Raw genomic sequence first — 25112 nt, 5'->3', positions numbered from 1 at the left:
TTCTTCTTCGCGAATGCACAAAGGCTGAAGGCGCGATCGCAAGGATTAATAATGAAACGATTAAAAGCGATCCGCGAGAATTGAGTTATTGAAGATTGACCGGACGGAGATGGAGAGGCAGAAAAGATGAAAAGGCGAAATTGAATTTTATACGGTCGGTTTACTCGAAAGGCCGCCAATCGCCAGATTTAATCGAAGATTCTTTCTCGTCGACGATTCGCTATTCTCGATTCTCCTCCACTCCCTTCCACTTTTTTTGTTCGTTCCATCGTTCATCGTACGCGTCCGTGCTACCGGCGCTTCCGGTCATTCCGGGCGAGCTGTAAAACGACCGGCAAACTACACAGCTAAAGGGCGGAACGCGAATCGGTGTTTTAGTGCGCGAGCTGCATCGCTACCTATTCCCGTCGAGTCTTGCAAGTGTGATGACTTGGCGGGGAGAATACGAGGATAATACAGACTGAAGCCGTGTTACATCTAACAAGGGATGCCGCAGATAACAAGAAACGAGATCTGCATCCCTCGCGGCTGAATTTTCGGTTACGATGGCTATAAAATAACTCGATAAGATTTTAACGTATTCTCTCTCGCTCTAACTATTAATAGCTATTAAATTATCGTTACCGATCGCGTCGCATGCAATGATTGCAAAGATATTCATGCGATTGTTCAAAAGAATTCCTTTTCAAGCTCATTCCCTTTGTAATATTATTTTTTAGAAATTTTTCTTTGTGATACTGTCATAATAAAAATAATGCTATTTTCGCATTTACATTACACATTTACAATATGGAATATTTTTTTATTCCGAAGAATTTGTTATTATTATTCCATAATATGATAAGATAAACTTGTTGCCTCGAAAAGACAATTTAAGTTATTACGACTAATAGCAAGTGATTTATTTTGTATCTTTGTATATCGTATCCGTTTTGTATCTTTTAATGACGAAACTCTGTTTCCTATGAAATATGCATTAACAATACTACCAGTGACAAGATTATTTTTATCGATAATTCTCGTTCGTTATCGAAACACCTGGTTGGTTTTTGCTCGATTAACTTCCATATGTAACTCGCAAAATTTCTATGCGGTATTTTTAATGCACAAGTTTATTTCGTCTCTCGAGATATACTATTGATAAAACAGAGAGTCCGATGTGCCTCGGGTAATAATTGAAATTCCTTTTTCATCTCGATCCAACTCTCGGTACTTTATCTCTCGTATTTTTACGCCTCGAGCAAAACGAACTTCCTGCTTCCAGTCGAAGGGGCGGAAAACGCGACAGCGAGCAATGCCGCCTAAAGTAAATGTATGAATCGATGGCTTGAAGGGCGTGTCTGCTTTGCCCCGATAGTTTCTGCAAGACCAATTGCGCAACGAACAAACGGCAAAAGATATCGATGCGATGTCGATTGTTCAAAACAATTATGTTTTTCAATTTCAAGACCATTCTTCTTTGTAATATTATTTTTTGGAAATCTCTTTAGCAGTACCATTATCATAAAAATTCTGATCTAACAGTTCTGATTACACAATTCTAACTTTCTTTTAAAAAATTCTAGAATTCCCTTTTATTTATAAAAAGAGTTCCAATCATTAACAGTTCCATATGCAAATTGCATAAATTTAACAAACAATATTATGTGGTAATATTAAACGGAATATAATATAATATTATTTACAAAAAAACATTCGCATTTGCAGAAATAAAATTATATTATAAATTAACTTTTTCTTCTCTTTCTGAAAACCACATGTCTCTTTTATTACATTTCATATTAAAGAGCGTTACATTCGCGTTTATTAAATTTTTAATAAAAAATATACACGCTAAAATTAACAAATCGAAATGGAAGTCTCCTGCAAAGAGATATTGTAACGTTCGAGTTAAACAAAGAGATGACGGATGATTCGATTTCTAACAGCGGATATTGACGTGATCGAAATGGGCACGCAGTCTATTCGTCGACATCGTGAGACACGTCCTCCGTGCTTCGTAAGTGCTTTTTGTTCTTATCAGCCGTTCTTTCTCTTTCGCTTCTATCGCGACGCGTACTCGAGACGGACGTCGGAAAGTGGTTACAGCCCGTGTTAGTACAGCCGACGGAAAAGAGAGTCGTTCCTTCGATGTTCCACATCGGACACGCGGAGTTCGTTCTATCTACTTTCGCGCCGAACCATCGGCACTACAACCACCACGTGACATGAAATCCGCTCGCAGAAAGGGTTGCACGTTGAAAGACAATGACCGTTTTACAAAGATTGTGATTCCCACGATAAGAAATCGGTATATTTCCACTTGTTATCAGACATTAGATCACCGAGCAATCTGAGAAAATTATCTTTGTCCTGTTTAAGAAAATATATAAATCTTGATTTTGCAATTTTTTATTAGACTATGTACGATTAATTGTGTTTTATTAACAACTCGAGTAAAAAAAGAAATTAAAATTATATTTTAAATTATATTAAAATTATATTACACAAAGCATTATACAAATGTTTGTCCCTCCATCTATATAACAATAAGTCACGGAATGGCAATACTTGCTTTAACTTTAAGATGATAATGCCAGAAAGTACAGCGACCTCAATAGCTTTTAGCTTTACTAATAAAAGTTAAAATATTAAAGTAGCTCTCACAATCAGAATTGTTCCTCCGTGAATAAAATAATGCTTTTCCCACTCATCTCGTCATGAAGACCTCGCCGAGGCAAAATTATCATTTCTTTACATGAAAAACCCATAAAATTCCACACGCCAATCACAAAAACTCAAATCGACTCGAAAGAGGATCGAAAATTTCCGGCTAATATCGTGACGCCGAATTAGCGCAAAGAATAATGGGGCGCGGAGTAAACTGCGAGAATGACTGCCTGCCCTAGGAAGTTCCGATAGACGAGATATCGAGGAGCCTCGAGCTTCTGAGCTTTTCACGGGAGCTCTTAAACGACCATTACCGGGCTCGAGCTCGAGAGAGCGACCTGCCCGACGCGACCCTGAAGACCCTGAAGACCCTGAAGAGAGCTTCAAGGGAGTGCACCGGCAGACATCAAAGACGATGGTGGACAGACGAGAGGAATCGGGGGACAATATCAAGGGAAAAATTAACGTGCTCAAGATAATAATGATTCCTATGAATTGGAATAAAAGTAACCACCCCTCGTTTTCCGCCACCGGTGGATTACTCGTCTCTATTAGTTACTCAATCTCTTTCGTAATTTCTAGCAGCCAGTTGGAAAAAGACGCGCGCGAGCTTAGCGGAGTAATGGAAAGTGAATTGCTGTAACCTATTTACGAATGTGAATCTCGACTTTTATATTAAATTCTTTACGAAAGGACTTATTAGCGTCAAAAAATTGTAATTTAATTTTGTACTATATGAAAATATCTTCTATTTATTAAATATTTGTTTATATATTTATCTATAAATTATAACTAGAACTAGAAGTATATTTACATAAACTCATTTATCTGAATTTATCAACGTAAAAATATGAAATATGATAATAGATATAAACATAGCATTTTGTATTTATTTTCGTATTCAAAGTTATTTTGTACCTTCGTAAGCACTTCCTCAAACAGACATTGTAACAACAAGGGTCTTCAATGTCTCGAAGCAGACAAAATAGAGATCGTGTTCTAACAAGTTTTCGCGAAACAGGAAAACGCGGCGGGCCGTTCGTGAATTTGTCGAAAGTCTCGCTCGCAACGCTCTTGGAATTTTAGGTCAATCGTTCGCGCAACTACCTTCTCGAATAAACGTGCTCTCTTTCGAAGAGTACGTTATTCCTCCTTTGCCTGTGTCCCTGAGAGAACTAGTTTATGGCACGCGAGCTACTTAATTTGCCTTAAGTGTGCGGCTGGTCGGTGAAAATGCATCCCCAATTTTTTTAAACCCTCCACTGCATCGTATCGTATCGCACGTTGTATCGCGGAAGTTTCGAATAGGCAATTACTTGTACTTTCGTTCATGTTTTGCAAGTTCCCGAACGGAGAGGAACTTCCTCTCTCAGAGCATCGCTCGTCCAACAACGAAAAGTTGCATCGTTTCTCCCAACGTTTGAATGCTGTCCGCTCAAACGTCGGGAGCGAATAAAAAGGATTAAAGAAAAGAAAAGCTTAGGAGTTTGCAATGTTAAAATGCAACTAAAAATGTTGGCGCCGTAAAAAATATCGACAGCGTCAGCGGATGAAACTAATTGACAGACTAAACTACCATCGATTTTTGCGCATTCATGAATATTTTTGGTTAATTTTATCATTTAAAAGAGAGAAGCATATCTAAATATATGTAAAACAAAAAAATAGCTCATTAAATATTAAAATCAAAATCCATTAAATATACTTCTGTACGTTCTTCTATTTTTGTATGTTTATCGCGGATTATAAATCATCAAGCGATGACTGATTGTCGCGATGATCGAGATCATTTTTCATCTGTCGCTAATTGAAATGCATTTTCGTCCGCGAATCAGCTCCCGCGTGCATTCAATCTCATGGGATATGTTTGCACAATACGATCGTTAGATATGCGCCAATAAATAAACAGGGAAAAAATTTTTTTGTGCCACCATAATGAAAGCTGCATGTATTATATTGACAGAGTTACTTCATTGGAAAATAAAAAACATGTAATAAAATAACTGAAACTCAACCGTGTTGTTTTAATAAATAAAAATTGCAGTTTCTAAATAAAAATTTTCTAAAATGTTTTTCTACTTTTATTTCACCCATATTCCAACCGTCTAAAATTCGGCAGATATTTTTGCCCTCACTGATGGAATTCACAAAATTATAAACAATTTTTTACTTTTTTAGTTGATTGAGCGTATTGTAAAATAATAATAAAGAAACCAGCGTGTCATACGCAATATACGAATATACTCCACAAGAGCGTTCATATATTAATTTATAAATCGCAAAGGTTTTTTTAAATAAAAACCATCGATGAGTTACAGCAAAGTTAAAATCTGTAGCACCGAATACAACATCAATTTGAAAACGATCAATCAAAGAACTAACGAGCGGAAAAGCTATTCATTTTGTTTGAACGCTACCCTTTTACGAGCGTAAAGGGCATATTGTTTTATTTGCATACGTTTATCGAAAGCCGACTATTACAATTCTACAGCAATCACTCGGAGGCGGCTGCAATCAGATAACAACCGAAGCGAAGCACATTCACCCTTTCGAGCTGTTAATGTTTTACCGAATTCGGAACGGAAAATGCTTTTGCGGCTCGCCATCAACGCATTCTCTGTCAATATAATTTCGACAGGAGCTTATTGGCGCTGGCAGTATACTGTGTATTTGATTTTCTGCGGTGACTGTTATTTAACTTCCGTAATATTGCAACTGGGAAACTGAATGCAGATACCCGATGTATTTACGAAGCCCCAGTATTTTTTTTCGGACTGTACTTATTTTCCCGTCACAGCTATATTCGATAAGCGAATATGCCTGCTTGGCATTATCATGAACCGCATTGTTGCTTAACTTATTGCGAATAAAACAATGTACAAATGCCAGCAAATATAAAAATTTTATTTCAAGAGCATTATTACATACTTAAACACTGTCGCCGAATAATGCTGATTTACTCTTGATTTGGTATGATACGGTCGATTAAATTTTATTTATCAAGATAAGAAGATTTATTATCGCATCACTTACCAATAAGTTAAGCAACGTGTTGGCAACTACCCGTTTGCTAAACCTAAAAACCTTATCTTAAGCCATCTTATAGATTCAACGTATAATATTAATACGCTTGTCAAGAATATAAACAATTGTGATCATTTCTAAATTAAATAATTTCTTATAGAAAAATTTATTTTTTAATATATTAAAGTGTAAAATATTTGAAGTACAAATTTTTTTAATGCCAGAAAGATTTTAATTAAATAAATTGCGTTTATGTAATAGAATAATAACTAAATTTTATTTAGTTGCAGAATATGCAACACAATTATTGTTTTCCGGAAATAAATTATTTTATTTTAAAATAAAAAATGACAATTGTGACAGTTGTTTTCGACAATACTGTTCAGCTTTTAATTTCCTGAAGCACAAAATTTAGGACGCGTATAATTTAATATCAGAGAATTAATCAAAGTCTTCCCTTCAAGATAAAGACGTTCACGGGAAAATTTGAGGGAAAACGAGTGGAGAGAGTACATGAATAAAATAAAAGTTGATAAGAGAGCACGATTAAACTCGCACGGGCCACACCTCTGAACGATCTTGGAACTTTTCGTCAAAATTCCACGCATCCAATACGCCAAATATTATAATCCTCATTACGAGCACCACTACGAAGATAAACGGAATTAGGACCGTTACCTGAGCCGTCAATCCCCCTTAACACTTGATCAAAACGCACTGCCAGACGCAGCTTGCACACACGTTACACGCATCACGGCATCGCCGCGATGGATTCTCCCGGCGCCAACGTCACCTCCGCCGTCGTCGTCTTGGAATGACGTCGCGAACACGTGGTGTCACGGGCTGTCATCAGCGGACGCGACAATTTGCGACCCCCTCACTATTCACTCGACCCCAGAGACCATTCTCTCATCGCATCGTCCTCGAAAGCGCACCGCGTTGTCACGCACTACCCTCATCGATTCCGGACTGCTGATAATCGCGCACGATTATACTCCTTTTCGTCTGTCGTTGACTTATATGATTAACGATGCGAGCACCGTATATCACTGCGCGAATAAACACTGTCGGCACCCTCAGCCGGAGTCAAGAACGAAAAAAAGAAATCGTCACTTGGACAACGACGTCGCGATGGAGCAAGAACTCGCGCGGTTGCTCCGCACACGGACTTTTCACGCGATTGCAACTCTAATCATAATTTTACTTGAGAAGAAATTCGCGATATAACTAAAGGATCACGGATTCGATCCTCCCGCGCAATGAACGAAACGCGCGCGTCGAGCTCCGCGATGTCACTGGATGCTGCCGGCGAACTTTCGCGCACGGACAAGCGAAGCGTCTCCCCCAACCAATCCCCACCCCTGTTACCTCCTCCCCGCCCAGTAGGGGTGCTACTCACCCCGCGGCGCGTACACGTCCAGACTCGCCCGCCGTGTGCCGACACCCGTGCTTCGTGCAAGCTCGATAATCTTCGTACAAGCTCGCGAGCTTCAATCGGGAGATGGGGATGAGAGTGGTGCGGGGATAACAGGATGACCAGGAGGCAGTTTGGAAAAGAGGAAAATGTGTTTCCCCCACTGACATATACTCATGGATACGAAGTAATATGGTGCATCGACACGAAATATTGAATTTATGTTTCGAGATTAAAGAATTTAGATAAAACAATATAGTAATTACACATTTAATGAGTAAAAGTTTGGTGAAAATAGTGAGAATTTAACTATTGCATAATTCTAAATATTATTAAACTATATTTGTTTTTTATAACATGCCTCGTACGATATAACGTACATACATTGTACGAATTATGAATTTAAGTTATAATAAAATAAACATTGTCAATTGTAAAAGTACAATTTTGACAAGTTATAAAAATATGCGATATGCTTTTACTTTGATATGTAATGTTTCCACAATCTTATTTTCAGCCTTATTTTCTTTGCCATTGTGACAGCAAATAATGATTATTATGATGATAAATATCAGCTGCCAAAAATGTCTCACATTTTCCATCTTTCATTAAAATCATAATTAATTGAGTTTATCAGACTCAGATTTGGAACAGGCAGACTTGTTGATGGAGTCAAAGTTATGGCGGGTGAAAGAGACACGATGCGCGATAACTTCCACGTTTCTCCGAAGCAATTACTTGACAGTAATTAAGATCTTACGCTCGATTAAAACTTACATTTACATGGATAATGTCGCATGTTTATGACGAGCACTTGCTTTCTTTCCCAATTTATACATATATAAAATTTTCCGGCTTATGTTAATATTTTAATATTATTTATTGTTATTGCTTGCTAAAAAACTAATTTCACGAAATTTTCTTAAAGATATTTGCCTTATAAGTGCATACTTTTTCCTCTGAAATTCATCGATAACAAATTAATTTGGTAAATGTAACAATTTCTAATATATATTTTGGACAATTAATAAATTGATCGATATATAATTGATATATAATTGATGAATATTTAACGAGTCTGACGCTTAAAGTACATGAAGAGATTTCGTCCGATTGGATATTCATATTAATGAAATTTAAAAATAATACGGATTTCAATGACAACGTCGTAGAAACGTAAGCGGATTTGACTCAACGCAACGAAACGGCCGACATTTCAACAGGACCACGAATTTTATCATCGTTAAAAAAATAGTTTATATATCTTTCAAATTGGTACCCGCACCGTAACGAGTATAATTACTGTGGAATAAACGAAAAATTGGCAACAAAAGATTAAACACATAGAGAATACTAATACTACTTCACAACGAAAGAGAGAGACTTATTAAACGTTCATACGTTATACATAAATGCCTAGATAATGTCCGAAGATAATTTATGTCACCTGCAATAAACTAAAATTTCTTTTGTGAAAGTTAAATTAAATTTTTTTTCTCGTTAAATATTCCGAAAGTCGTGGGCAAATCACACGGAGTATTTCACCCTGACCCATCCTGTGGCTATCGTGCATCGTGCGCCGAACGAAAAACTTTCTTACTTTCGAATCGTGACGAGCCAATTTGTGTTATAATCACTCTGGTTTTCGAATCGCTTGGCGTGCACAGCGAAGTTCGGGTGGACGCTAACGAGCAAGTCCGTCGCTCGTAATTAGCGCTTTCCAAAACTTCGTAGGAAACGACGGCCGACTGTACAGCATAGCATGATTGCGGAGAGGCGTGGATAGGCGTGAAAGCTCAAAAGGGAATCGGCACTCGGGTCGCCTCGTTCAGATGTGACCATGTAGAAAGTAGCTCGTTAGACGCATCGGCGTGGAAAACTAATTACCGTATCAATCGATCGTCCGTTAGAAGCGGTTCGTTGAACGATAGCCGTACATCGTCGAGCTGTTCAGTTTATACAGCTCTGATCGCGATCGCACATATGGCACTCAGACGAGAGGCGTCTTTATGTGCGAGAATCGAATCCGTACCGCGCCGCATCGGGATGCATACCCATCTATGCTCTCCGCTATTTGCTGTCAAGTCGCGATACCTCGCTCGGAAACCTAACCGCGATCTCCCGCTGTATTGCGTCAGAGACTTCGCACAAGATAACTTCGTTGCTCGGCTCGTTTGTGGTTATATGGCTTTGTGATTGGCTGCGTGAGACGTGAGACATCGCTGGGGAATATGGAAATAGTTCTGTCTTCTCGCGCGGCGCGAATAAAACTGGCGCGTGTTGCAATGCAGAGTGGATCAGGATGGTATTGTGAAATATAATACCACAGCGAGAGAGCTCAATTCACTCTGTTGCTTAAAATTGCAATTATTTTATTTTATTCCTTCATTTAGCGCGATGGATTCTCGTGATAAATTGTTATATTTTTTAATTTCTTCAAACTACACTCTATAGTATTATTACTCTATAGTATCTTTAAGCCAAATAGATTCATCTACATATCTATCTATCTAGCTGTTCTATCAATAAAGCTTATACACAATATTACACGGTGACGCTATCACAGTGATCAATTCTGTAAACAGAAAATGACAGCAAGTTCGATTCATTTGGCGTTTAATATCTCTGATCAAGACGACAGTGAATTTGCAATCAAGCACGCGCATGCTAGCTTGATGCACTCGAAATATGCAAACGTGGGTGCAAATGCGAGAACCCATCTACAGACTAGGTGTTATCTCGACGAATGAACGTGATAAGAAATCGTACATATGCTAAATAGACGGAATGTATCTTATTCTTTAACGTTTTTCAACGTTAAAATGTATTATTTATCAAATTAATTATTTTTTATAGAATTATACTATATACGTGTTTATTAAAGATATTTTTAGTTTTTTATATTAATTTACAACTTAAAATGCCGTTAATAAATACACAGTATAATCTTCTAAAAATAATTAAGTGCCTACATAAACTAGTATATTTTCGACACATCTTTTTACATTAAAAAAAATTTTTTTTAATTTGAAAAAACTCCGAGTTGCTTCTAGTTATGCAATTAATGACACAATATTGTTTTCGTTTCTATCTTGTGTGTATCTCACTTTCGAATATCCGTTCACCTGTAACTATTTCCATACTATGTAGGCAGATCTAGTTGGCAAGAACCTATGGAGGAACGATGCTCACTTTGACGTGGTAACACCGCATGATTGCGCACGTCGGTGGCTTTCTGATTCCGAAGACAAGCGCTATCAATTCCAGACAGTTTGTACTTCCACCTGCATACATAGGCATGCATGCACAATACAATAATGCCAGTTTTAGTGAGCGTAAATTCGTGCGTAAATTCTGCTATGCCACATAAAGGCACGCGAAAGATAAAACCTACATCTTAATTCATGTGCTACATGTAAGTTAGTCAGCAATCCTGCCTTTAGGAGCTTACGCGTGGAACGCTCGAACATTCAATGATTGCGCGGCGTCACGCGATGTGTTTGAAACTCGAAGAATCTCTGCGTTTCGGAATTTCGAGTAAAACTTGAGTTAATGTTCCAATACGCTTGTTGAATATTCGATAAATGCAAATGTGCTACGCGTGTGTAATTATCTCGAGTGAATCGTTGCATAGAAATGCTTCAAAATTAAAACTGCAAAAATTTGCGAATAAAAAACAAAGTTAAGAATATCAATAAATATCAATAAATATTATATTGTTTCCAAAACTGATTTATAAGGTATCTACTGTAAATGTATTTGTAAAAATATATTTCCAGATCGCACAACAATCGTAAAAATCTTGATAGATTGTAATCGATCATAATAATGATCGTAATTTCTATTAAGGAAAAAGTATTTTTTTCTGAATTGAAACAATTGAATAAGTTTTGTGGAAAATCAATATTTCTCTATTTATTGATGTGAGCATTTTTGATTCGTATCAGCTGATAGACGATTCGATCGCAACGTCATCAAGCGTAAGACTGTATTTCGGATCAGAATTTCTCTACATTTTCGGATTTTCTGATTGAAATCTAGAATTGACTAAGAGAACTTCACTGGAAAATGTCTCTCTTCGTGATAGTGGCTCATGAGAACAGCGATCTCCCTGCATCTGACTTGGACGACCAAATTATATTCAGATAATTTGACTCCCACCGAATTCTCCATGCGCGACCGCGTACGAAAAGATCCTGACGATCTCTAGAATCCTAGATCTTACCGAAGGGTTTACTTCGACGCCGTCGAGTTCGTAAGCGCTTCCGAAGTCCTCGCGGGTGGTAGAAAGCGATTGGAATCCTGAATCTGGTAAAATCAGCGAGGCGAAAACATTCGATACGGCAAGTTCGAACTCTCGATTCATGAGAAGTGTGCGAGAAGGGCAGAAAATGACCGATGGAAAAAGAAAGAAAAATAGTGAACGTTTACGCGCGAAACGAAATAACGAACATTCGGAAGAGAAAAGAAAAATTTAACGGCGAAACACGTTAGTCACTATTCGTTCTGTGTTTTTACGTTGCTCCCAGCTAGTGTTGACATTTTCGTAATTAACCATTACTTTTGTCAAATTGCTTTCACACAGGCGGTGCATAAATCAAAAAGAATCGGCGAACTCGCGCGGCCCCAATACAGGATGCAATTATTCGGCAAGCGAACCGTTTGATCGTTTCGATGAATACTACATGGCTTTTCATACACCGCTTTGTCTCGTTTTCGTTCACTTTTCTGATCGTTTTTATGCGCAAACTGTTCGATTATTGAAGCAAAAAATTATTTCCGATTTTTTGTCCAGGCTCCAATAACCGCAAACGCTTCTATAAGTTTCGCCGTGATTCCTCGGGCAAATATCTTTTCATTACTTTTAGAACTAGTAACACAAACAAAAAACCAATTATACTTGAATAAATAAAATGTAAAAAAGTAAATAATAAAATTATTTTTTTCAATAATTAAATTTAGAATATGTATAAAATAAATAATACATATTCGAGCAGAGGGAAGTGTCTCTGTGCACTTCCCTCTGCTTTCACTTTATCCCTATCGGCTAATTATAATATTGTACATAACATAAATCAAAAAAGAATCGACGAATTTTCACTCATGAGAATTCTATATAAAATTATTATTACTTCGTTTTGTGCATATTGTATTATAATAAATTACAGCAAAGAAACTCAACAAAATCAACCGACTATTCAATATCAAAACTACAAATACTTCATTCTACTTCAAAAGCCACGATCGAAGAAACTCGCAACTCTTCGCGCGTCATTTCCGCACGTTGCGTCGATTGCGCACCGAAAAGTTACATCATCTTGCAAACGTCCTCGTTAGAAAGCGCAAATCTTCCGGCGACGTTCCTTAACTTATCAGTCGCAAGAGCGAAACTCGACGAGTCAGATAAATTCCTCGACCAAAGGAGGCGCGTTACCTCGTCATTATCACGTACGTCGAAATTCTCGTAACGCAGTGAACACGAATAAACTGCTCGTTCCGAAAGGAGTTCGCCGCAACGCGACGGGCGCTTACCGCTTCTGTCATGCCCATCGAAATTCCTAGAGTTCCGTTAACTCGAAGGAACTGTTCTTGGCGGAAGTAGAGTGAAACGAGCTTTACTCTCGTCGCGTGAGTTTTATTGCCGGACCTACGTGACCTCCAAGTACACGAATAAACGATGGACGTTCGAGATGCCGAGTTTTCCGGTCCGAGACGCGGTTCTCATTGAAGTATCATGACGACGGCAATAATGGACTTGCACAAAATCGATGAAAGCTCTTCCATTATTCAATACTTCTCTTTACTGTATTTAATATTGCGCAATCGTTAATTGCGTATAAAATATTATACTACAATAATCGACACATCTCGTATTCTAGTTCGGAAAGCACTTAATACAATTTCATATTTACATATCCATTGAATTTTCTGCGCTTTAACGTGTATGGCAAAATTTTACCACTGCTTTTACCTCCAGAAATAATTAAATATGTAGATAAGAATATAGTGTAATGACTATAAATTCCAAACTAATTCTACGATATTAACTCCCAGAGCATATGCATTTTACGATACGACGAGAAAGAAGCGAATATATATACGTGTATGTGCAATGAGACTTCTACGACCAAATGCATGTTCGCCGAACTGCGATCCACGGAAATTTTTGTGAACATTACAGCGTTCGATCATAACACGCTTGTATGATCCAGAAAGAACGTAAAGACGCGTATCGCGGAAGCGAATGGGCAATCGATTACCATAATACGGCGATTCCGGTGCATTCGACGGATATTCTGGTGTATATCGACGGGCGGGGCGTGATCTATATAAAGAATCAACCGGATTAATGTACACGATATGTGAACTGAAATTTCGAGCCACAGCTTTTCCGAGATTTTCTCATTTTCTTTACCTCGAAAAATTACCTAAAACTAAAAAGAGCGTAGCATTAAATAATAATACTACGCGAAAATGTTCAATCCGTACAAATGTTTAATCCGAACTCGTTTCGTTCGTTATTTTTGATGCACGAAACCGCAGCAATGAGTTAAATTCACAATCGCTCTTTTAACAAAATCTTTTAATCCGCATCGATTTCTGCTTTGCTACAGATTTTAGAACAAAAATTTCAATATGATTAAATAAACATCGCACGGAGTGTAGACGGTAAAATTAAACTCATCCGCTGAATGGTCAACGGAACTCGCCGGAACTAGCGCGCGGCATAATAATCGCGGCGGAATTCTCACGATGGGACTCGTGCTCTGTCCGGCGATAACCCCTGCTATAAATTGAGACAGATAGATCCGAAGGCGCATATCGAGAAAACCGAATGGGCGATAGATTATCATAATACGGCGATTCTGGTGCATTCCGCGGCACGCCTCGCTCGCGTAAAACGCGAATTCATGCACGACCGACCGCGATTTAAGCCGCCACGGTATTTACGTCCGCTTATTTGTACCGATAACTCGTCCTGCGCAGAAAGACGCCGCCGTGGCCGTACAAACGTTTCCGCCCGAGCGAATATTATTTCGCATGCGATCAACGTCGCCTGGAAGTTAAACAAAATACCTCACGGTACTTAAATGAAATACCGCTCCTACGGACGGAATAAAGCTGACGAAATATTAGAATTTAGGAAAGTAAAATGCAAAAATATAATTCACACACGAACAATAAAGATGCATTCTCAGATAACAAGACTATCAGTTAGAGACTTTTATACCATTTCGCTTGTTTATAGTTTAGGATCTTGAAAATTCAAGTTTAAAATCGAAAAGAGATTCAAATGTCGCCGTTGATACTTTACTAGAATTTTTCCAACAACTACAGACTTCCAACTCATATATGTTGACAATAAGATTCTAATCTCTAGCCGCAATGCGCTGGAATCTTAACCCTTCGTCCTACGACATAATATTGCGGTTTATTCTGTCTGGAATTACGAATATCTTCCGTATAATAAACCTCGATTTCCGGGATAATTAATTTATTCGAGTAAAATAATATTCTTTTTTATCTCACTTTTGTTAAACACTATTAATAAAAATCTTTTTAATAGACGGAATTTTTATCATATATTTTTAGAATATTTCCGTACGTATAAAATGCTCGGTTTTAAATATTCGTATTTGTATTTCCATATTATATTGTTTGAGTTTTTATTTCACCTGATATTTCTTAAATTTCATTATTTGACGTCCCTGACGTTATAATAACCAACGAATAATGAATTTGTAGCATTTGATTGTGTGTTCGTGTATGTTTTGCAATAAAATATTCTCTTTACGATAGTTAGACGGTTGCTCGCGACGGTCAATGTCAAACTGTTTTGGTTACAACACGAGTAGCTCGTTGAGGCCGAACTGTATCCCAGGATCGAACCGGTGGTACGCCGCAGCACTTCCTGCTCGAGGTTCGCGGTTCCACCGGGAATTTCGGGTTCCTCCGCGCCCCTCCGCAGAGACCCTAGAAACGCCTCAGAGTGACCGTAGAGCGTTGGGCGAGAAGCCGGCCATATATTTTAGGGACTCAACTTTGCAGCCCAAATTGCGGCGGCGGCAGTTTAAACGCGAATTTCCTACCAACTTTGCGACTCCGTGCCGTCCGTGATAATTAATTTATAATATATAATATTCGTGGTAAAAGAGAAAGGTACATAATTACCAAAACTAACTTTGCGCCGGAATAAAGGGAGGTTTTAGATTATTTAACGTGTTAGAAAACAGTTAAGAAAGAGGATGGAAACTTAAAGCAGTTTTCTTGCTTTTCTTATTAGCGATTTATTATTTACTTTTCCATTGTTTTCTTGTCACCGGTGTAACGGCGGTATTGTCATTTAATATAAATGACTCTATTTCGCAGTTTGTTTTTGTACGATAAAGATAGTGATTGTGTACTCGAGATTCACTTAACGCGTTAATATCGCGGATAACAGCGGTGTTAATTCGCTGTAAAGTAAACGCCGATACTCGCTCGTGGCAACAGAAAATATAAGGCCGACACGCCGCGAGCCAGAATGAAATCCAGAAGGATAGAACCTAAATATTCCGCGCGCCGGCGAATATTCGCGGTTCGACGAAACTCTATCCGTCTGAATAACGCTCGACTCGATCCGAATGAACTTTTCGTGCGGAAGACGCCCGCCGGTCGGTGGAATCGCCGAGCACCAGGAAGTAACTTTCGTCCTCTCTTACGGAGAACCGCCCGGGCAAAACTACTTGCCGAGCGGAAGCAACTTGAGTCGATCGTCGCGTTTGAGAAATTCGCTCTTGTACGTACGTCTGTGATAATGTTTCGAGATTTCCGCCCACAAAGACTGCTACGAATCTCAAAGTGGTGCGCGATACGAACGTTCCGATTGTGATTCTGTTCTTTAATCTCAAACACTTCGTCAAGAACTCTTTCTTGTGTACTGGTTAAATTCTCATGTGTACAAAGTTTTACAATCGGCATCCTAATTGTTATTGTTACAATACGATAATGAATAAATAATCACGTAACACACTACAGCGAAATTATTGCGTTGATATTTTTGTGCTCTCTTTCGACCTTTGTAATGGAAGTCAAAAATAAAAAAACAGACATCAGGAGTTAAGAGGGACGATTAACAGAATAGAATTCTTAAAACACGAAAAGGGTGGAGTTGAAAACAGCCTGGTGTATGCGCGCTTGCGGGTTTTAACAGATTACTACGATGTTGCAGGCTAATCGATAACAACAGAATATGCAACATAGTAATATGCGAGTTTGCATTTGTTGCACTTCCGCTGTAGAGAATTTATTTTAAAAAGTTTGTCGAATTTATTCCCACGAAAAGTTAGCCAATATTTGCAAACGTATGCGTGTTATATTTCATGTATAAAAATAAAATTATTATTAATCATCAAGAATTAATTGTCCTTTTATCTGCATAAGATTATTACAAAAATGTGAGAAAACGATCGATAGACTTATAAATCATAAATATAAACAAAATTTCATACTAAATTTTACTCGTATTATATCGTAACAGACTAGACAAAGGAAACACCAATTTCTTAAGAAACATCGTAATCGTTGCGAGAAAGAAGCATCCTTTACAACATCGTTCACTATCATTATGTAAACGTTGTTTCCGTCAAATTTCAGGACGACCGGCGGGGATGATCGATCGCGAAAAAACAACAGGCAGACATCGATAGGGTCGGACACGTTTGTCACTCGAAGCCACGATCGATTGGCTACGACGGCATCGACGACGGCGGGCTGTTTGCGAGGGTTCGTCAAAAGCGGGTCGGTAAAAAAGGATGCGGGAACGTGAGAAAAACAACGAAGACGCGTCTGTCCGGCAGCAAAGAATTCGAAAAAGAAAAACAGAAAAGACAACACAAAAATATCGCGAAAAGAACTATAAAAATCGAACGGCGAGGCGATGGACCGATTTCTCGAACAATAAAAGGTGTCACGACTAGATGAAGCAACGGTGACCAAGCAAACTGTAAAAACGAGAAGGCAACCGGGGAATGCAATGAAAACTTCGACGAGCCGAACAATTAATCTCCTTTGTCATTTAAATCGGGGCTGATGCGTGTCACGCGGCCGTGGTCGCGTTGTCAATTGTTATTGGAACGGTTATCGATTTATTGCGAGCTCCGTGCGCCGCAGGCATCGGGAACTAAGAGACGTGAGTGGTGGCGCATTGATGATAATTGAAATTCGAGTAGTGAGGGTGACGGGATGTTTATGCAATAACGTATGAAGCGATAGGTGAGTTTGGGCTGTTGCAAGTTTAATATTGTATTCTCTCTCACCCTCGCCTTCCATTGTAGAACCTGATGCATTCTCTTTTGTGCATACCCTACCACTTCTATTTTAATCGCCTCTTTCGTACTCTCTTTTTGTACATTATTCTCTCTCGCTGGATGTTAAAGGTACGTAGCTGCTTTTTCGAGACGCAAAAGAAATTGAGGATTGTTAGATTAAATTACGATATTTATGCAATCGCGCAAAATTGACGAAAATAAAAAGTTTTTTAAATGTTTAATTTTGAAATGTCATTAACAACTTACTGGTGTTTATACTTTCAGTAATTCTATGCGATATTTGGACAAGTAGATTTTACATAAAAGAAACCTACTAAGAAATAAATTTCTACTTATTAATCCAATTATCTGACATAAATATAATAAAATGTTTGCGAGATACTCAAAGTACTAAATTGACGTTCGGTTTTTCTAGTGTAAAAACTATTCAAGTCGCATGAATTTTACACTCAAACCTTTTTACATGTCAACTATTTAAAGTGGCGCGAACAAGACGAAAAGTTTTTATTCATCCGTGTCGAAGAAGCTCGACTCACTGATGAAAAAATCAACACGGCCGACATTGCGTCGCCGGAGAGTATTGGCAAGAGTATATAACAACTCTATTTAGGAATCAAGACCCGGCAAAGTTGCAATGGTTAGACGTCGTGCCGGAAATCTAGGGAGTTATGTAAACCCGATTCCGGTGCGGGCAATCGAATACGCGACGGAACCATCCGACTTTTGAACTTTCCGGCTACGGGACTTACGAAACGCGTTACTTCGAAGTTTTCGTGCCGCGGAATCGATAGCGATTACAATAGGCCGCCTGACGTTGCTACGCGAAAACTTTACCCACGTTGCTCACCCTGCCGAGCACTTCCGGTGCTCTCGAGGACAAAATCTGGGAATTCTGACGCGACAATCTGTCTAAAGCTAAATGACAAAACCCCGTGCGATTCTTAACTTTTGTGTCGTGGTTTTCTTGTGGGAGAGCAGCCGAGACTAACAGAGTTACGATTTTGGACAGTACGTTCAAAGTTTTGATTGTGCAGATCGAACTCTATGTATAAGTTAAATGCAATGTAGAGATTTAAATATATACAGAAATATATATGTGAATTTTCGCCAGTTAACGAATATTTGTTTATCTAGTTTTGGATTTTTCTTTAATAAAAATACGTAAAAAATATTGATTTCTAGTTTTAGATATTTTATTTTATTTGTCTGCAAAATATCACATTTTTTCGAATATTTTTCGTTTATTTGTCCAATGTTTCTTTTACTAATAGTCAACGGAAAAGTAAAATAAAGTATCATATAATAGAGATTGACATTTTTTTACATTTTTATTAAAAATAAAAATTTTTTAAATGGACCAAATGTATATATAAAAATTAGTAACCGTTGATTGATAAAATAAATATTTATATTAATGTTTTGTTAATTAATGAAAATTTATATACATTTTGAGTATATTTAAAGTAATCTCTCAATTGCATTACACTACACAGTTTTAGGCTTAATATACATACTTTATCAATTAGATATTAAAAGTGTTTATCTTATACATTTAACATATTGCATTTTAAAGTAATTTATTATGCACATTATTATGTACATTACATTACATAATAATGTGAAATGCCAGGTAACTATTGCAAGAATAAATAATTAATATCTTACAAATAATAAATAATAAATGAGAAATTTCTTACCTTGCTCCGCAGATGCTCTCCGGATCTTCCTCTCTTTTCAATGATGCATCGATGTTGCTTCTTTCTCGCGAGACAATCGCACGATATTTTGTATCATATTACCCGTTTTCTCGACGCGAACTTTGTCATATCATGACAAAAGAAAAACCTGCAAAAAGTACGAAATCGCACGGAGTTACGATTTGGTGGAAACTCGCGGTGTTGAAAGCAGACAACGACGTCAGCGAGAAATAAAAAATTGCACAATTAATTTTGCGTACTATCCGACGGACAATAAACGAATTAAATGTTACAATTAAAGATATATATATACAGGATGTCCGGTAATTGCTGAATCACCTCTCGGGTGTAGGTAGAGCGAGTTAAACCGAGTAGAAAAGTCCTCTACCATTTTGCGATTTTCGCAATAATTAATGAGGAATTGATTCAAAAATATCGGCCAATTCGCGTGAGTTTCAGAGCGCGGCGAGAAGAGACCCGTGGCGGTACAGCCTACTGTTATTTGGTTACTAAGCGCGCGAAGCGTTGGAAGGAGCGCTCTACAAACGACATCGGTAACATAGGAGCGGTCCGTAACGCTAGATCCTTGCGTCCTAGCGATCACGTAACAGTGGGCTGTCTCTTCTCGCCCCGCGCTTAGACTCGCGCAAATTGGCCGATCTTTAATTAATTTCTCATTAATTATTGCGAAAATCGCAAAACAGTAAAAGACTTTTCTACTCGGTTTAACCCGCTCTACCTGCACCCGAGAGGTGATTCAGAAATTACCGGACACTCTATATATACGCTATATACGCGAAATTTTGGTGTGACTTATGAAATGCAAGGAACATTTAACAAGTTATTCCTCGTAAATATGAACAGGAGATAAATTTGAGATTAATTAAAGTTAGCTAATTTATATCGCAATTAATATTTCGTGATTCGTGATATGAAAAATTTATCGTCTCTCTTTTCACTGTACTTAAATAGTACAAAAACAACAAATCATATAATTTATTAACTTTTAACTATTCGCAATAATTTCTAATTATATATTAAACCTGACACTTGAAATTTTTAACCATTATAAATAATAAATAAATGATAAATCCACTCACCCTAAAGTTACTCCGCTGATGTGCCTCTCGAATCATCTCCTCCTCTTCCTCCTCCTCCTCCTCCTCTTCCTCTCAGTGGTATGAGAAATAAAGATATGGAATAATTACCGTAACCGTCTATTTTGTTTCGGTGCCTCCAAACATCTGCGAAGCAGAAGGTAAGAAATTTCTCAGTTATTATTTATCATTTGTAAGATATTAATTATTTATTCTTACAGCAGTTACTTGGCATTACGCATTATTATACAATGTAACGTACACAATAATGTGCATAATAATAAATTACTTCGCGTGAATGATAACAAAGTGATAGTGCGTAGACAATAGCACGCGTATACCGCGTCTTACATTACAAAAACAATCGTCGACATTGCTAGCGCCGAAATACCTTACGCGCAACTCGATGTTGTTATTGTAATTTGTGATCTACGTCGTAGCTATTATGTACGCGCGCTATTACCTCGCTACCAATACTCGCATGACGGTACTCAAACACAGAATAGATGGCAATGGAAATTGTTATTACATTTCAAATCGCGCAATTGCGACCAATATTATGCGATTATTTCCTACAAATATTTTATTCCATGCAAATATATATATATATGTATGTGTATATATTATTGATATTAATTGATATTAATTTAACTGTGTCTCACGTAGACTAACAAATTAATTTCTTTAAGAAAAATTATAATTTCGCACTAACATCCCGCGACGGCTCTCTATGCCTTTCTATTATATTAATTGATTGTTATCATTTGAGCCATTCCTTTATATGTGTTAAATTGATATTAATATTGCGATATTAGTGAGAAATTATTAATTTTTATAGAATTATTATGCATTAAATTAAAAATATATTAATACTACAGTGTCAAAATATATGTGAAAATAATATTTTAATAATTTTATTTCTGCATTGTCAGAACTTATAAAAATTTACGCGCGCGCGCACGTATTATCACTCTTTATTACAACATTTATTGTGAATTTTCATCAATTTTTAAGTCTTTCTTCTGCAAGTGCAAGGGAAAAAGATAGTGAAACGCAGGAGATACAATCGTGGCTGTAGTTGAGAGGAGAGAGTATCTGCGTCGTGGGATATCTTAAGCTCGCACATCCACCTGACGAGTACGAGTGTGCTTCATCCATATTCAGCGATCGTCGAGGAAACGGACGCAGAGAACGGATGCTTCGGTGGCTCGGAAGTGCATGGAACAGGTGAACGTTACTCGTTCGCGATACGCGCACGCTCATGCTACTCAAAGCACGTATGATCTATATTCCATTCTGTGACCCATTCGGAATGTTGTCTCTCTATGTTTTCTTTTTTTTCTTTTATCTGCTTCTACTTATCGAGCCGTTCTCTCTAACGTGCATTTTTTCACGTCACTGGTTGAGGTTTTTTCTACTTGCGCTAGATTTTCGCGTGCATTAATTCACAACTGTACATTTTCCGCCGTAAATATTGTTTGTTAAGCACATGATCGATATCCTTTTACGTAGCGAATTTATGTGAAATATCTTTTTCTTCATTAAGTTGTTGAAGATTATTTTGCTGAATTTTAATATAAAGTTTTACCAAAACGTTTTACATTCTTGGAAAATTGAATAGTACATTCAGTAATATTGCAAGAAATATCGGTGTACATATTTTTAAGTCAAAATATTTTAAGAAGAAAACAATTTTATATTCGAGGTTTGCCATAAGAAAACTCGGAATGGGTCGAGAATTTATAGACTTTTATAGGGCAGATTTGTCTTTTAGACGACAGAAATAGACGTTTCAAGTATTCATGAAATGAATGCGATCTATTTTCTATTCGGGGTTTCTTTCAGCGCGAAGTTTCTCCTTCGTTACTCGACATCTTTACCAGTGCACACATTTCACAGTGCATCTTGCTTTAATTGCCGCTATTAATTCCCTTTATCGCTACCGAAGATTTATCCGGCGATTATTCTCAAAATTGTAATAACAAGAGGAAGACTATATAAGACGATTCCGGGCATAATTACGTTATAGTACGAGCTCGTAGCCGGAAGTCTGAAATTAAGACGAACAGCTTGGAGGCAAATATTTGCGTCTCAAATACACATTCCTTTATTTATTGTAACTCTATAAATTTCTTTATGGAACAAAAAAATTATTTTATATTTATAAATTTGAAATATGGTATAGAATTTTTCGAACAAGTTTCGTTACTTATTTTTTACGCTATTGAATAGAATTGTTTTAATTCCCTGAAATTTTAATGTTTATTTATAGATGATTGTATAAGTCTTTCTTTAAATTTTTGTGATTGGAAAACTTGGATTCCAAATTTGTTTAAGAATATCATTCAACCTTCTTCGATAATGATATTATACATTCTGCAGGACCATGGTACATAAATGAAAGAAAAATCTTCGTATTGGAACCGATGGGATATAGATCGTGTCTGCTTTGAGAATGCTCGCGACATCTCAGACGACTATTCGTTCTCGCGCGACTTAGAGATATCTTCGCCTTTTCGCGTTTGTCGTTTGATCACTGAATATGGATGAGAAGTCTCGAATGTGAAGCACTCGTATGCCAGCCGCGAGCAAAAAGCAAATAAGTTTCAGGCGCGAATAGCGCGCATGATTATATCGATATTCGTGTCATCTTACGTAAAGCTCGTTATTTCTTGAATAAGATGTGGAAATTGAAATACGTCTTTCAGGATACCGTGGTGCCTAAGCACCTCATTAGACGATGTTCGTTTCAATATTCATTTATACAAGATATTTTAAATTTTTCGAATATAATATTTAACATTTAATATAAATTTAATAAAATAAATATTAAAATTAAATTCCAGAAAAAATAAAAATATTTCATAAATTTGTACAAAAAAGGAAATTTATATTAGCAAATTCTATTCTCATAGCTCATTTTATTGAGCAAATTTTCAGATTCTATATATTTGAATTTAACGCAATATTCATATATTGCGAAACTCTGTTTTCAGTATTGAAAGAAATAAACCGTTATTAATAATGGTGCACTAAATACTTTGATGACAGTGCATAGGCTTTTATTGTCATGACATAAGAATGTTAGCTCTATTTTTATGCAAAAAAAGCACAGAATTCAACATCTTATAAATATAACCTATATAATAAATATACTTTACAAGTTTAATTAATTTGTTCTATTTCTTTTAAATATTTAGCTCATTGTATGCTCTTTATTAATTGTCAAAACTTTTAGTTTTGAATTTTTACATTATATTGATTTCCTTTTTTATTGCTTGCGCTCCTCTATTTGATTCTCTTTGCACAAAATTTAAATATTAGTTATTCTGTATAAAGCGAATCGATTGACACTGTATATTTGAAATTTCTGATGTGTGAGAGGACTGATATTAACATGAACTAGTGCATTTTAGTGCAATCATATAATAATATATCATGAAATTTGCTCCATCTAAACAGACCTTCACTGCCGCGCTATTTGCATCATATTATTTGTCTTAGGGTCATATTGTAATATTCTCAATTTAACCACGTTGTATATGAATAGACAGGAGAACATAGAAATATCGATCATTGAAGCGGCTGACATAAGTGGATATTTTGTTCTCGCGAAGTTATGTTGGCGGTTTTATTGAACGAGTTGACCATGCTTACGGCTTACGTTTTTTGTATGCAATGGATTTTATCCATCACGCGAAAACCGAATAGTCAGAGTGAGCTTACACGTGTTGAGCATTGATACCTGTAGCGTAAGGTGCGATATTGTTCTCGCAAAGCTGATGCTGGACCATATCATTGGATGCTGTGCGCTTTATCTCTCTGTTATATGTAAATTCGCGCGCAGCGGACTTTATCCGTCACGCGCGCACGAACCGGACAGCCGCAGCGAGTTTACACGCGTTGTGTTGCAAGTTAGTATGTAAAGTTAAGGCATGAGATGCATTACGAGGTTAATCCGTGGTTATACGCCGGGCCAAAGCTCACCGGGGAGTTGCGCTGTCCAATCGCTTTCGATGTACCGCCACTCCGATTTGGAGTTTTGGAGAGCACGTTCGGAAACCCCCCGGGGCGATGTATAGGGATTGCCATTTCAGCGCTTCCGCTGGTAAAGCGATTGTACGTCTTTGAGCCAAACTTTTCGCGTGGTCACGTTTAATCCAGTCAATCTGCCTGTCTCTAGCACGCGACCGAAGAGAACGTACAATTTGATCATAATGCACATAATGCGAACTGTTTAATGACGGTGCGTAATTTTAATGTTACATGATGTAACGTTCGTGGTACTATTTTGCTTTGAAATATTCGTCTGTCTTTCTAACGTTATTTCGTAATTGAAAAATATCTTACGAAAATATTAAGTGTTAAAATAAGACAAGTGATATTAAAATAAAGTAAAAGAAAAATTAATTAAATAGAAATTATAAATTTTGATGCTTTGCCATTTTTTAAATAAAAATATGATATAAGTAACAGTCTTAATGATAACAATAAACTTAAAAAAAATTCTAATTTATAAAACACCATTTGGAATTTTATAAAGTACACGCCTCGATCCATATATTACTGTGCAATATTATTAGCATATTATTAGCATATTATTCTAATGCCAATAACGATCCTAAAATATACGCTTTTGAAACAATATCGGGGCGATATCGTAAAGGTGTCGTATTAAAAATCGTTTCTCTATAAATACCCCTTAATACTGAGTTTCATGGTTGCAAGCTCCTCGGGGAACGTCGCGCATACGGTTATTAACGCAAATGTGATGCAAATGTATCCGCGCCCGCTTCGAATGTGAATCTAATGACATCAGTCGCTGGAATCGACAAAATCACTTGGTACAGGCATACGCAGCTACGCGATAACTGGTTAACCTACAAATTAGTCATTTCGAGTCAATCGATATGCTGTTTTG

General features: G+C 37.2%; 1 protein-coding gene across 2 annotated transcripts in view; it reads right to left on the bottom strand.

The window, feature by feature from the left end:
• Positions 1-25112, bottom strand: part of LOC105671998 (nephrin-like) — a 231301-nt gene that overhangs the window by 193728 nt on the left and 12461 nt on the right. The window contains exons 2-3 of one of the 2 annotated variants that reach the window (XM_012366643.2): positions 20195-20338; positions 19095-19242 (exon numbers count right to left, since the gene is read on the bottom strand). The gene's annotated coding sequence lies outside the window, so the exon portion shown is untranslated. Of the gene's footprint in view, positions 1-6351; positions 7006-19094; positions 19243-20194; positions 20339-25112 lie in introns of those variants that run through there. The other variant, XM_012366644.2, reaches the window with a different exon arrangement.

Source organism: Linepithema humile, chromosome 1 (assembly GCF_040581485.1).
Source record: "Linepithema humile isolate Giens D197 chromosome 1, Lhum_UNIL_v1.0, whole genome shotgun sequence".
NCBI classification, from domain to species: Eukaryota; Metazoa; Arthropoda; class Insecta; order Hymenoptera; family Formicidae; genus Linepithema; species Linepithema humile.
This window is presented reverse-complemented; position numbering and strand designations above follow the sequence as displayed.